Source organism: Arvicanthis niloticus, chromosome 26 (genome assembly GCF_011762505.2).
Source record: "Arvicanthis niloticus isolate mArvNil1 chromosome 26, mArvNil1.pat.X, whole genome shotgun sequence".
Lineage (NCBI taxonomy): Eukaryota > Metazoa > Chordata > Mammalia > Rodentia > Muridae > Arvicanthis > Arvicanthis niloticus.
The window spans coordinates 30499687-30514896 of record NC_133434.1 but is presented as its reverse complement, the minus strand read 5'-3'; the positions used below and the strand labels follow the sequence as shown (position 1 = coordinate 30514896).

At 46.3% G+C, this 15210-nt stretch overlaps 1 protein-coding gene and 1 non-coding gene across 5 annotated transcripts in view; one reads left to right on the top strand and one right to left on the bottom strand.

Moving 5' to 3' along the window:
- Positions 1-15210, bottom strand: part of Thsd4 (thrombospondin type 1 domain containing 4) — a 562869-nt gene that overhangs the window by 444715 nt on the left and 102944 nt on the right. The gene's annotated exons all lie outside the window — the stretch shown is intronic.
- LOC143439504 (small nucleolar RNA SNORA17) lies at positions 13449-13576 on the top strand. The gene has a single exon (XR_013107725.1). It is a non-coding gene; the product is annotated as a small nucleolar RNA SNORA17 (small nucleolar RNA).

Below are 15210 nucleotides of genomic sequence, written 5' to 3'. Positions count from 1 at the left end.
TTCATCTTTTTCTTCATTAGAAAAAATGGGGGGGGGGAATCACGCATAATAATGAAGATTCTTTGCATTAAAGGGTTTCCTTAAACTTAAAGCTATATCTCTTACCATAAGCTAAGTGAAAGATGCAGAAGTTCTTCCTAGGGTTTTATCCAATCTCTAAAAATATTTAGCACAGTATATTTAAATAATATATGCAGTATTCAAATAGCTGTCATGTCAGACACCTGCTAGTGTCTCATACATGTTACCACCACTTAACTATCACACAAATGGTGAAATAGCTCATCTCTCTCATTTTTTTTTAATGAGGAAACTGATGCTATGTGACACTAAACAGTCTGCTCAGCTGGTTACTCTGTGTGCACAGATATCATTTATGAATGATATTCATGCCATTGAATGGATGACAGGTAAGCTCTTAAGGAGCAAAAGCAGATGTAATTGGTACAGGTTTTAAATGCCAAGTTCACACTGGAAGATGATGGACTACCTGCTATGTTCATTGAGGAAAAGGGCTCTGTCTGCCCATTGCTGCAGCATCCATAGGGCCCATGAGGACCAGATGCTTTTACAAGGAAAAACTCATGGGAAGGTGAAGAAAACATTTTGTGTCTGGAAGGCAGCCATAGGAGGAAACAGAAGGTCCCAGAGGGCTTGGCTTGGCCTGGACCAGGAAGCTAGCATAGAGGCAGGAGACAGGGAGAGAATCTCAGTAGTTAAGAACATGGGCTTTGGATTGGGGATATAGCTGAGTTAGTAATATGCCTGTCTTCCAAGCTTAAGGACCTAGATCTGAGCCCTAGAGCCATATTAAAAAACAAACCAACAAATGAATAACATGCCCCCCACTGCTCACAAAAGGCAGTGTTTGTAGTCCTAATGTTGGATAAGTGGAGACACTTGCTGGCCAGACAGACTAGCCTGCTTGGCAAGTTCTAGCTTAGTGAGAGACTCTGTCTCAATGAAACAGTAGATGGTATCCAAGGAACAACAAGGTTGTCCTCAGACCTCTGCAAACACCGCCCCCACTACACACATACTAAAGTACCTATACACACACACACACACACACACACACACACACACACACACACTAGAACTTAAGGACTGTCATTTGTCTATCTAAGCATAGAATGTTTCTCATACTATTGAAAAAGGGAGGGCAATGTGGACGCTTTACACGTGAGTACTGTGAAGTTAAGCCAGCGTCTCAGATGGTGACTTGACTTCCTTAGTCACTCTGGCAAACTCTCAGAAAACCAGTGAATACCCTCATAGCCCCAGACGTGATGTTTGAAGTTGGCATTGTTTGCTGAAAGCCAAGTACTCACAAGACCTTGATCCCTCTGGCCTGCAATCCTGTGCCGCATGCGGTCTTCAGTAAAGGACGCACAACAATGGTTATATAAGATTCTTTCACCTACTGACATAGCCATCTTGGTTTGTGTAATAGACTCTACAATGTCCATAGAGCAACTAAATCCCCCCAAACACATTTTCTATAATATATCCCTACCACTATGTAACCCACAGCTATCCTTTCTTTAAAAATCTCTTCCAGCTCCTGGTGACTGCCAGCAGCCCCCTTAGCTTGTGACCGAATCCCTTCAGTCTTCAGGAGCAGCACCTGAAGACTTCTATTTGGCCTCCACATGACCTTGTCCTCTGTCTGCTTATATGTCTATCTTCCCAGTCTTATAAGGATTCTCAAGGCTGCATTTAAGTCTCCTCCCCCACTGCCCCTCATTTTCCTTCTCATCCCCCCTCTTGCTGGTCCCTTTTCCTGCTTAAATGTGACATCTCCGCTGACGTCACATATGTCCTGTTACCCTCTCTTCCCCCACCATTACAATAGATTGCACTCTGCTATGGTCAGAGGATATTAACATGTATGTATGAAAATATCATAATGAAACCCACTGCTCTGTATGCCTACTTAAAATTAATTTGAAAATTGAAAATAAGACTACCTGGCTAATTCAGGATCATCTCCCTATCCCAAAATGCTTAACTTAATCACATCTGCCAAGACCCTCTTCCAGATAAGTAAGCACGTAGAGACTCTAGGGGCTGGGGCTGATATCTTTGACAGAACCAAAAGAAGGCTGAGAATACAGTAACTCCAACAGCCACCCGCCATGCCTCTCCCATAGTGAGGCACCTGCAGTCACAACTGTGGGTTCAAGTCCCACCCTGCCCTGCACAACAGCAAGAGAGTGTGGACATCTTTAACTCAGCTCAGTGTCCCTGGGATGGCTGAGACTAAAGTAACACAGAGAACGGAACTTCACCACTATGACAGATTGAACAGCATGCACAGGTTCCTGCGGGTAGTACCAGGGAAGGAAACACTGACTGCTCACATAGGAAATTCACCTCCATCCTTAATGAAGGCAATTGAGGCCACCATTAGGAGTGCCCTGAAGCTCCAGGGTTCCATATTCCAAGCCAGGATCCCCACCCTCTGGATCATACATATTGCAGGCAGGCTTTTTCCACGGCCTGCCGTATCTCTCTTCTTGAATGGCTTGGAGAGGGTTCAACACAGCATTCTTCACAGCGAATGTGATCTTCGCTCCGATAACTAATGGAATACTTCTGACACTTAACAAAATGCCAAGAGGAGTGAACAAGGCGCTCTTTGGAGGTTTGGCTGAGATCAGAGTAACTCAAGCTTCAAAATCTGGCTCCAATCTTCCCTAACCTACAGGCAGAAATGTACATACAGTCGAGCCCAGCCCTGCAACAGACTGTGGGTGAGGGAGGCCTAAGGTTTCCCATCCAGAACTAAAGCACATTAAACCTCTTATCTGCTTAGCATCCACAGGTAACTTCTTATCAAACAACTCAAGGATCACGTGGTATTCCTGACTCAGAAGGGAAAGAAGCAAATCTTTACTTGGAAGAAAAACAATAACAACAAAACCAAAACACAAAGCTGGCATTGCAAACATATGATGTACCTGCTTTCTCCTTACCTACCTGGCATGGCCAAAGTTTTTTTGTTTGTTTGTTTGTTTGTTTGTTTGTTTTTTCAGAAAGAAACACAAACAAGGCATTAGATATCTCTTTTCCTTACCACATGGTTTCTGGAAATACTCCCCTGTACTATGTAACAAAACTCCCTAGGTATCTATGGAGGGCCAGGAAACCAGTGTGTTGCTCTGTGGAGTTGAGCTAACAGAACGTCTTCCTGTCAAATATGAAGGGATTCCTGAGCTGCCGGAGCCCCCCAGGACAGAACTAACATGTTAGCCCAGAGCTAAGAATGAGAAAATGAGAGTGGCTTACAACAGAGGAGGTGGAAGGAAAGGCTTGAAAAACTAATAATTGCTCCCTACAGCCAGGACTGAGCTGGGGGAGGGGGGTGAATGAAGAAAACTGGTGATGGAGGCACAGCCCTGTCTGATTTTTCTGAAAGCTAATGAATTCTGAAGGCAAATACACAACACACATGCACGCACATGTGAGTGCACACACATACACGTGCACACACACACACTCACACATGGGGCGGGGGGGGGGGGTTAATAGTTAAGAGCACTTGCTCTTCTAGAGGATCCAAGTTCAGTTCCAAGCACCCATGTCCAGTGGTTATAACTCCAATTCTAGGGGGTTCCTCTTCTGGCTTTGACAAGCTACACACACACACACACACACACACACACACACACACACACACAGAGAGAGAGATACACTCTCATACACATCAATAATAAATCTTTTCTAAAATGCACATACATTAATACCAGCACAGGCACACAGATACAGACTTACGTATATAAAGCATGCTAGAACACATACATACAAGAAGTTTCAGAACAACTCCCAAAGACTATCTGCTTAAAGATATTAAAATAGCTACATCATGTTGCCTTGAGAGGTCTTATACTTTGTGAGGAACTTTTACAGCTGTTACCTCATTTGACGCCCCCATAACATGCCCGTGTGGTGGACGGAGGACATGTAATTGTCCATGTTTTATAGATTACATTAAGCAATTCCCCTAGGTCTTGCCATCAGCCAATGATGAATCTGAGACAGGAAGTAAGGCTAATGACTCCCAGCTCCAGAAACTTCAACTAGGTAAGAAATGGGAGTCTGTCTAATGCAAATAGGCTCAAGCCCCCAGGGAGTCCAGTGGAAATGAGCAACACTTAAGGAAGGTCCAGGAGATGAGATATAAGTCTAAACATACGGCTTTAAGTAATTGTAACATCAGTGCATAGAGAGGAGAAAAGAAATTGCCAAATGTTCCAGAAGGATGCTTCATGCTGGTGAACTGAGCCGACACCTTCTCTTCCTATTGTACTGCATTGGGAAAGCAATGCAGTATCATTTAAAACTAACTGGTGTTTTGATTTGCATTTCCCTGATGACTAAGGATGCCAAACATTTCTTTAGGTGCTTCACAGCCATTCGAGTTTCCTCAGTTGAGAATTCTTTGTTTAGCTCTGTACCCCATTTTAAAATAGGGTTATTTGTTTGGAGTTCAATTTCTTGAATTCTTTGTATATATTGGATATTACCCATCTATCAGATGTAGGATTGGTGAAGATCTTTTCCCAATCTGTTGGTTGCCATTTTGTCCTATTGACAGTGTCCTTTGCTTTGCAATTTTATGAGGTCCCATTTGTCAATTCTTGATCTTAGAGCATAAGCCATTGGTGTTTTGTTCAGGAACTTTTCCCCTGTGCCCAAGTATCTGAGGTTCTTCCTCACCTTCTCTTCTATTAGTTTCAGTGTATCTGGTTTTATGTGAAGGTCCTTTATCCACTTGGACTTGAGCTTTGTACAAGGAGATAAGAATGAATTGATTTGCATTCTTCTACATGTTGACCTCCAGTTGAACCAGCACCATTAGTTGAAAATGCTGTCCTTTTTCCACTGGACGGTTTTAGCTCCTTTGTCAAAGATCAAATGACCATAGGTGTGTGGGTTCATTTCTGGGTCTTCAATTCTATTCCATTGATCTTCCTGCAAGTCTGGAGACTACTGCACTTGGATATCCATCCCATGTGCAGTCACCAAAGGCAGATGCTGACGTGGATGCCAGGAAGTGCATGCTGACAGGAGCCTGACATAGCTGTCTCCTTAGAGGCTCTGCCAGAGGCTGACATATACAGAAGCAGATACTCACAGCTAACCATTGAACTGATCATGGAGTTCCCAATGGAGGAGTTAGAGAGAAAACTGAAGGAGTTAAAGGGTTTGTGGCCCCATGGGGAGAGCAACAATACCAACCAACCAGAGCTCCCCAGGGACTAAACCACCAGCCTGGGAGCACATAGGGAGGGACCCATGGCTCCAGCTGTATATGTAGGGGAGGATGGCCTTGTCGGGCATAGGTGGGAGAGGAAGTCCTTGGTCCAGTGAAGGCTGGATGCCCCAGTGTGGGGGAATTTAAGGGCTGGGAGGTGGAAATGGTGGGTGTGTGGGGGCACATCTTCATAGAAGCAGGAGGAGGGGGGATGGGATAGGGAGTTTCTGGGGGCGGGGAATGGGGAAAGGGGATAACATCTAAAATGTAAATAATATCCAATAAAAATTAATTTCAAAAGAAAAAACCAAAACCTAACTGGTATTGGGCCTGTAACTCAGCTGGTTGTAAAGTACTAGCCTAGCATGCATAAACTCAGATTCTGTCCCCAGCCTGTGGGAAATTAAGACAGGAGGATCATAGAGTAAGAACATCCCCAGTTATGTAGTGAGCTAGAGGTCAGCCCGGGATACATAAGACCCTGTTATAAACAAATACAACGGCTTACCACAGTAATACATAAAAGCCCGTAATGACAAAACCATTGTACTTTACCAATGTGGAAATTAAGGCCCAGAGAAATGAGGGGACTTACCCAGAATCAAAGCATGTGTGAGAACTAGGAACTGAGCTATCTATGGCTTTGGGATACAGAACTTTATATGCTACACCAGCTGCCTTGGGCATGCATTGTCTTAACTTCATTATTATAACCATCCCTAATTAATACCACAAGTTGAAATAAAAACACTTAAGGATAGGGTGGGGAATGTGTGGTTTCCCTCTTTGTTTTTCTGAGAAACTTCACCTAATTTCACAAACAACCCCCAGGGATGCTGTGGAAGTTTGGTAGATAGTCCAGCTTGCATTGTTCTACTACTTGGAAATCCTAGTCATCTTGAGGTATTAGAGTATGTCAGGAGGTTGGCTGATGTCTGTCTCAAAGGGGTCCATCAACCTATCAATGTTACCTTATGTAGCAAAGAGACTTTACAGTTAAATGGCTTGGCCATTGGGAAAGGCCATTGGCTGCCTTTCCTGAGGACCCAAATTAAAATCCCAGCCTGTACATATGTCAGGTTGCTCACAACCACCATTAACTCCAGCTCTGGAGGAATCCGAGAGCCTCTTTTTGCTTCTTCAGACCCCTGCACACATGTACACATTCTGGCACATAGACGCATGAATACACACCTAATCAAAAAATAAAGAAATCTTTAAAAGACAGTAGAAACAATAAAGATTAAGCCAAGGAACTTGTGACTTCTGGATTGTCAGGATCGCTCAGTGAAATGACACTGGCCCTTCTAAGAAGAGGGCAGACAGTCAACAAGAACCAGGAAATAACCAGGGTAGAATGTGAGGCTGCAGTGATGTGGAGACAGACAGGGAAGCCTGTCGTGCCCACTCAACCAGTAAGGAAGACGCAAACAACCGGATCCTTCTCAACAGCCTTTATTGCAGAAGCGCTCTTTTAGTTTTCATGAGGAGACCCCGAACACCTAGGGCAAGCTGCTTATATACCCTCAGCCCTGGGGGGGGCGGGGTAGCGCGTGGAGGTGCGCAATTGGTCAGAATTGCAGTGCCTCATTAGCATACCACATTAGCATATCCCACCCGGGAGTGGGCGATTGGTCAGGATCCTGGTACTCCATTAGCATACCCTGCTTGATTGTGGTACCTCATTAGCATACCCTGTTCGGGAGGGGTTTGGCGCCAAACTGAGTTGACGCATGCGCAGTGCACTATTTACTAGTAGCCTATACCAGAGGCCAAGTCCGGAGCCATCTTGACCTGCTGAGTCAGGTCGGCAGCCTACAGAAGCCACTTCTCCCCAGGACACTAAGCATGTGGATCTTCCACACTGTTAAAATCTATTTTAAACCATTTATTCTGGTTAGCCCTAGTAAGCTCTTACTGTGACCACTCCCTCTCATGGACATCTTCCTTTGTAAATAGGCAAAGATAACGGGAGAGGAACAACTTGACTCCCTGGTTGGAAGCTGGTGGACTTTTCCATGCTGCTTTGGCTACCCTGGACAAAAGGATCATTAGTCAAACAGCCAGTTAAATTACCCATATGCTAGCACCAGCCTTCCTGACCATTGCACAGGCATAACCAGAGAGCTTCACAGAATGGTTGCTGACTGCACTGGCTCCCAGCCTCCACCACTTCCACTTGGAACACATTATACTGGATGCTTTGCTATTACGAGCCTTGCTGAACTCTAGTGACCCGACAATCATTTCTTCTTAAGGGGGGATAATTTCCTTGGCTGCCTAACAGGGGGTTTGTTGTGGCTGGGGCTGAAGAGGAAAGATTGTGATTGGCCCAAACACGACAGGCAGCATTTATGTGAGATTCCCATGGCTCCTTGTATCTCCCACTCTTCTCATTTTTCTATTGCAGGGTAAATGACAGGGACTTGTGTTAGAGGTGGTTTATCTTCTCGGTGTTTTCAAGGGCAAAACAGTTTTGTTCATTTCTTTTTAAAAAATTATTGGAAATGTATGTTTTCATACAATATATTCTGATTATAGTTTGCCCTTCCCCCATCTCCTCCCAGATCCTCGCCACTCATCCAAATCCACATACGTTCTTTCTCTCATGAGAAAACAAACAGGTATCTAAAAACAATTTAAAACATAAAATAAGGTAAAATAATCAGACCCGAATAGGGCAAAACACACAGGAGAAAAAACAGAGGCAAAGAAAATGTGTAAGAAACACATGTAGATACAGAGACACGGCCATCGGACATCCCATAAAAATGCAAATCCAGAAACCATAATATATATAAACAAGACACCTGCAAAGTATTTTTTTTTAAATTAAAAAGCCCAGACAAAGCATTATGAGATTTAAAAAAAGCTCCAAAAATACTATTGAGTTCCTTTCATGATGTACATGACTATCGGACATAGAGTCTGCCCGTAAGTGTGCTAAAGTGTGGTTTGTAAATCCAGTGAACCTCCACCGGAGAACACTAACCTTCCTTTTGCAAATAGGTACCAAGTGCAGATAGCAGGTAATTGATGAGTGAAGACTTGTGTCCTCTTCCCTTCTCAGTGCTGGGACCCATCTGACTTAGACATGTGCAGGCCCTACACATGCTGCCACAGGCTCTGTGAGTTCATATGTACATCAGTACAAAGTCTGTTTTTTTTTTTTTTTTAAATCTAATTCTTTAAGTTAAAATATAAACACATCATTTCCTCCTTTCAATGCCTTCCAGGAGCCCCCAACCTTACCCATTTCAAATCCACAGCTTTTCTTTTATGCACGCGCACGCGTGCACACACACACACACACACACACACACACACACACACACACACATACACATATATATACATGCATAAATAGATAAATACAACCTACTGAGTTCATTTAGTGTTGTTATATATATGATCAATTAGTATTTATTAACCAATTAGGGGACTCATCCCTGGGGAAAACGAACTCTCCTGCACTTGTCTCGGGTTAGAGCCCCATAAGATTTTCCCCTTCCGTGTTAGGATCTCAGTTAGTGTGAGCCTTGTTCAGGTCTCGTGTAAGCAGCCACATTGTTGAGGTATCATGGATGAAGCTTCCCTCTCACTTCTAGAATACTGTCCCCCAGCAGATTCCTGGTCCTATGGTTCTTACAACTTTCTCCCCAAGAGCATATGTCTTGTCTTTTGTTGTTCTCTCTTCCCTGTCACATGCGTGGGGGGAGGGGCAGCTCATCTCCAGCGAAGGGGTCTGAAGTTGGTGGGCTGGTAACCCCACAACCAGCTTCTCAGTGAGCTCAAACAGAACATGATGAATTTTTTCAATAGAATGTATATTACCCTCCACCCACTGATATAGCTCCTTGCCGCCTAACTCCATAGGAAACAGTCTCCCAAAGAACGGCACCGGATGAGCTTCTCCTTGCCTGGCCATGCTTTTTATCTCGGTGGAGCAGAAGGTCCCTAGCCAGCTGACGGGTAATGAAAGGGAGAAGGCCTATGGGTTGAACTAAGGGCTACAGCGGCCTATGGAACGTCGAAGGGGAAGGAAAATGTCTCCCTGCAGCTGTAGAAGGAACATGGTCTTGTCAACACCTCCATCTTGAACTTCTGGCTTAAACAGCTCCTTTTCATTATATGTATTCGCTAGTTTCATTATTTTTTACCGATTAAGTTTGTGGTGAGTGGCATACCATCATCAGAAATAACTGCATGTATTACAGGACTAAGGGACCAAGCATGGGCTTCTCGGCCAGGAAGTACAGCTTTCCTGAGATAGGGTATGAGATGGCGGGAGGAGGAGCTAACCACTGTGACCCCCAAGGAGGAGGAGCTAGCCACTATGAACCCAAGGAGGAGGAGCTAGCCACTGTGACCCCAAGGAGGAGGAGCTAACCACTGTGACCCCAAGGAGGAGGAGCTAGCCACTATGAACCCAAGGAGGAGGAGCTAGCCACTGTGACCCCAAGGAGGAGGAGCTAGCCACTGTGATGCTAAGGAGGAGGAGCTAACCACTATGACCCCCAAGGAGGAGGAGCTAGCCACTGTGACCCCAAGGAGGAGGAGCTAGCCACTATGAACCCAAGGAGGAGGAGCTAGCCACTGTGACCCCAAGGAGGAGGAGCTAACCACTGTGACCCCAAGGAGGAGGAGCTAGCCACTATGAACCCAAGGAGGAGGAGCTAGCCACTGTGACCCCAAGGAGGAGGAGCTAGCCACTGTGACCCCAAGGAGGAGGAGCTAACCACTGTGACCCCCAAGGAGGAGGAGCTAACCACTATGACCCCCAAGGAGGAGGAGCTAACCACTATGACCCCCAAGGAGGAGGAGCTAACCACTATGACCCCCAAGGAGGAGGAGCTAACCACTATGACCCCCAAGGAGGAGGAGCTAACCACTATGACCCCCAAGGAGGAGGAGCTAATCACTGTGATTCCCAAGGAGGAGGAGCTAATCACTGTGATGCCAAGGGTGCTAAGGAGAAATTTAAATGAAATGCAAACATGGATCCGCTGCCCGTTTTAAAGTGGGAAACAGCTGGCCTTCTGGATTTAAGGGGCTTGTCTTTTTCAAAGGATTTCTAGTTCAGTCCCCACTGGATGAAAGCTCCCCCCTCTGACAAGGAGGCTGTGGACTTCCCCAGGTTAGCCAGGATTTCATTTACAGCTGGAGCTCTAGTCCTTACACGCCCTTTTCTCCCTTGGAGTGTGACATGCTCACTCATGCCCCCGGGTTTCCACCTTTCTGGTTTCCTCTTTGGGAAGTGTCCTCTTTGTCCAGGGTGTGCTAAATCTCTTCTTCAAAGTTCAACTCCCTAGTGACCTCCTCCTAGGAGCCCCCCCTGGCTCCTCAGTTCTCTGTCTTCCTGTCTCTGACCCCACCTTCTGAGCATTCCTCCTCCCTGAGCCCTCTGTCATCTAAGTGTTCTTTTGCTTCCTCTTCTCTCCCCCATCATGAACGTCTCGATAACTAGAAGGGTTATGTGTCCCGCTGGCATCTTCCACATATGTCAAGTCTGCTTAGGTTCGTTCCCATTTCTTCTCACCTAAGAACACAAACTCTTCCCTCCATACTACTCTCTCTCATGGTCACTTTTGATTGTCCAAGAACTAGACCCACTGTGTGCCCCCACGGCCCTCTGCTCATACACATCACCAAACATGGGGTGTGTCCTCTTAAGACATGGAGGTCCTTGGGAGTCATGTGCCTTTCACCGGCTATTGCTGCTGGGTCTGGCATGATGGCATCTGGTGCTCAACAAATACACAAATAAAAAGAATGTAATAAAAGATAAGGAAAATACATGGAACAGCAGCGGCCCTATCATCTCTGTTGATGACCTGTTGATGCACAGAAAGACCTGAAAGCAAAAAAATTCACATGTCGTGATCAGTTAGTGTTAACGGTTAGCTTGGCACAACCTACAATCACTTCTTAGGAAGAGTGTCTCAGTGAGGGTTGTTTAGATCAGGTTAGCATGTTGGGTATGTCTGTGGAGGATTGTCTTGACATGGGTGTAACCATTTCTGTGTCCTGGAGTGTGTAAGAGAAAAGTAGCTAGTTGAACAGTAAACATAGTATGCCTGTCTCCTTTATCTCCTCATAGATATGTGACCATCTGCCTCAAGTTTCTGCCTTGACTTCCCTGAAATAATGGAGTATTACCTGGAATCACAAGCCAGATACTCCCTTCTCCCCTCAGCTTCTTTTAATAGGGTGTTTGATCACAGCAATAGAAGTGAAATTAAAACATGAAAAGCCTTGGCATAGCTACTTTCTCATGCTGGCTAGCCAGGGCTTTCTCTGGGCTCCCCTCAGAGGTTTTGGAGTGCCTGGTAAAGGCAGTGTCTGTGTTCTTACAGCAAAGCCCCAGGGTAGATATTAGAAAATAACTGTCCCTTTCACCTCAGACACGGTACTATTGCTTCATTGGTCTAGTTAATAATGAGTGCTACCTTTAACATTGAACAAGGGCTTTCTTGAAGGGCAAGTCTGGGATGGGAATCACGTGCAGACTTGGGTTTCAACCTGACCCCTCTCTGCCATGACCTTGAAGTAGACATTGACTCTGACATTTGAGTTCATTTTATCCATAAGTGACAACAGCACAGGCCCAACACACAGCTGTGATGGAGACAGGTGACAGTGAGGTATGCAAAACCACTGCCGATGAGGCTGGGCCATGGAGGGCATGTGACCACCCTTAACAAGTGCTTACAATCAGAGCATAATGTCAAAAAACAGCTGCTGCTCCTGCTTCAGGCTCCTCCCTTTCACAGATGCTGACCACCCAGGTACCTGCTAGCTTCTCACCTAGGAAGTGAGCAAACATTGAGGCCAGACACACCCTGCTCCCCACCCCATTCCCTGCTTCCTATCTGGGAATCCAAGAGCCTGGCTGCTGGATCCTACTAGGAATCACTCCCATCTCCAGAGACACCCACACCGCTGTTGCTTCTGTCTGTCCCAGGCATTAACAACTTTTCTAACAAACTCATTGTTCCCCAGTAATCTGTCTCAGTATCCTTTTCAATCCTGCCTGCACCCTAAAACCTCACAGGGTCAGGTACCCACAACTATACTAATCATTGGTACAAGATTTTCAACTCAATCGCAGCACCAAATGACAAGCTGGATTTTTATCCTCTCCAAGGAAAATCTGGGCAATGTGGGCAGGATACAGACCAGGGATTGCACGAGTTAGTCAGAGACTTCAACCCTGTCCATTTAAGCCAGTTATGGCCCCCGTTCTCCTCTACTGTGACACAGAACTTTTTTTTTAAAACTGCCCATAACCGTATGGCATGACTACTACACTCATGAACTCACAGCAGTAGAGTCTACATGCACAAGACTGGGCCTGTCAAAATGTCATTGTGGATGGGAAAGGACTTATAAGGTCCCACCTCCCCCAAAGAGCTAGACAGTTAATAGTCACTGGGGACAGGGTGTGTGTGGGGGCGGGGATCACATTCCTCAATGGTGTAGCCACAGGTAAGTTGCCCTTGCTCAAGTAAATAACCCCCTACTCATGCCCATTCCTGCAACCCTAAGTAAATGCAGTGGGACACAAAAGAAGCAATGAAATAATAAGATAAAAATAAAATACCAGTCATTGATATCTGCCCACAAATCATCCTTGCAATTCAGGTCTGCCTGCAGGGCCTGGAGCAGGGCATCCTGACCTGAGCAGGCATCTCCAAAAGGAAACGAGCTCCATTTCTCAGGGGAGTTCTGGGAAACCCATCGCCCTCAGCCTCCTTGTGCCCCAAACATCCGAAGGAACATGAACACACACACACACACGAGAGAGAGAGAGAGAGAGAGAGAGAGAGAGAGAGAGAGAGAGAGAGAGAGACTGATTTTGACAGATGGAATTACATGTCTGAGCACCTATCTATACATCTCCAGGAGGTAAAAGCTGAGACCAGCAGTCCTGCTGGAAAGAAGAAAAGCTACTGACCACCCTGTTTCCCAGATTGCAACTGGCTAACAGGTGTAATGATGCCAACAGGCCAATCAAGGCAAGCGTAAGGGACGCAGCTCACTGGTAGGCAAGGCCTGAGAAACAGACCCCGGGCAACCAGAGCGCTTGAATATTAGCCAAAGTCCTAAGGGAAGCGGCTGCCGCTCAGTACACTGTCTTTGTGGAAACAGAAATCAGTTGACTAATAAATATCAAAAACATGCACTGCCTGCCCCTAGAGGCACTGCAGGTGTGGCTGCTGTGTCACATGAACATCAGTAGGTGGCAGAGAGGAGAGAGGCTATGACTACAGTTCTGACCCTATGAACCCTTTGAACGGTTAGGAGCCCAACCTTCCCTGAAAGAAAGAGAGCTTGCCTGAAATGACCACCAGCCAGTGCCATGCAGGCCCAGAAGGAATCCCAGAGTAGGGAGTGAGCTGGAGACTAGAAGAACCCTGCCTGGGACCATGGATCTCAGAGGGTATGAGCCAGAGATGACCACCCAAGATGACAGCACCCTGGGTCCTGGACAGGGAGCTAACCTGAGATGACCACTAGTTTGGCACCATGCAGACCTGAGGGACCATGCCAGAGATGACCCCTGCCCAGTGCTATAATGCACAAGTGGGTCATAGTACTCCTGAGATGACCCCAGATACTCAGAGACCCTGGGTGCCACTAAGAGGAACAAGTAAGAGGTGGACAAACAGAAGGATGTGGGCACAATAAAGAGAGGCAGAACTGGAGACTTGAAGATAGTGAAGAATCACACAATGTGAGTATCCAGTGGTGACACTGGCGACCAAGGTGGGGTCCTGACCTGTGCTGTTACTGGAGGCCACATCTGGGTCCATGGCTCTGCAGCAGCTTGTTACCATCAAAGGCCAGGTAAGCATTCCTGGTCTTGGTTACCACCTGGGGACATGTTGATGTCTGAGGGCTGTGCAGAACTGGCCCCACCCCTCGCCTGGGCATTGTGGGAAAACTGGCCCTTGGGAGCATGAGAGAAGAAAAGCTGACCCTGCCCGTCAACAGCTGCAGCACTCAGGAGAGCAGGCCCTGCACTTTGCCTGGGCAGCACAGTAGAACTGACCCTGGTGGTGTGGGCATGGGAAAGCTAGGCCTAAGGGCATGAGCATGGGACATCTGGTCCTGCTTCTTGTCTGTAGTGCGGTGGTACTGACAAGGGAAAGATGTCCTCCTCCTCTCCCTCATCCCTTGCCACCTATATCTAGCAGGCAGGAGAGCTGACCATGAGAGCGGGAGAATCAGCTACAGCACTCAGGAGAGCCGGTCCTGCACCTCACCTGGGCAACAGGGTAGAGCTGGCCCTGGTTTAGGAGGTTGCTGGGGAACTGACCCTAAGGGTATGAGAGTTGGAGAGCTGACCAGCTGACTAGCTCTGATACCTCTCAAGCCCAGACCCAGGGCTTTGAATTGGACCACCCCAACATCTACCCAAACTGCTAACATGCAAGAAGAGGCCAGTCCTACAGATCCAAAGCCAAAGGATCTCCATGACACAGGGCAATAGCAGGAGTCCCAGTGAGGTCCCAGGATTGACAGACTAGCAGAGACCAGAGGCCTCATAACCAGACCAACAAGTCATTGCAATGAATATTTACAAGCAAAGAAGTATTGATAAAAGGGTGTACTGTGGGACACACTGTGACACGCTACAGCTTCCACAGTGGGATATATTTTTTCTTCTCTGTTGTTGGGAAAGTTGCAAGAGTGGAGGGCACCTGACAAGCAGAGGAGCTGATGAGTCGGCTCAAGGGATGTGAAATTCACAAAGAACTAATCAAGAGTTTCTAAAAGTATATCTGTAAGGCTGTGCCCTTGACTCTGAAGATGGGGGATTGGCTCGGGATGTCACCTGCACTAAAGACTTGAAGAATGGGGATCATTCATGATGGTTTTTTTGATGTTATAAAAGGAAAAGTTCTCCAAGGACATGAGGAGACAGGCTCTAAAAAAGATACATA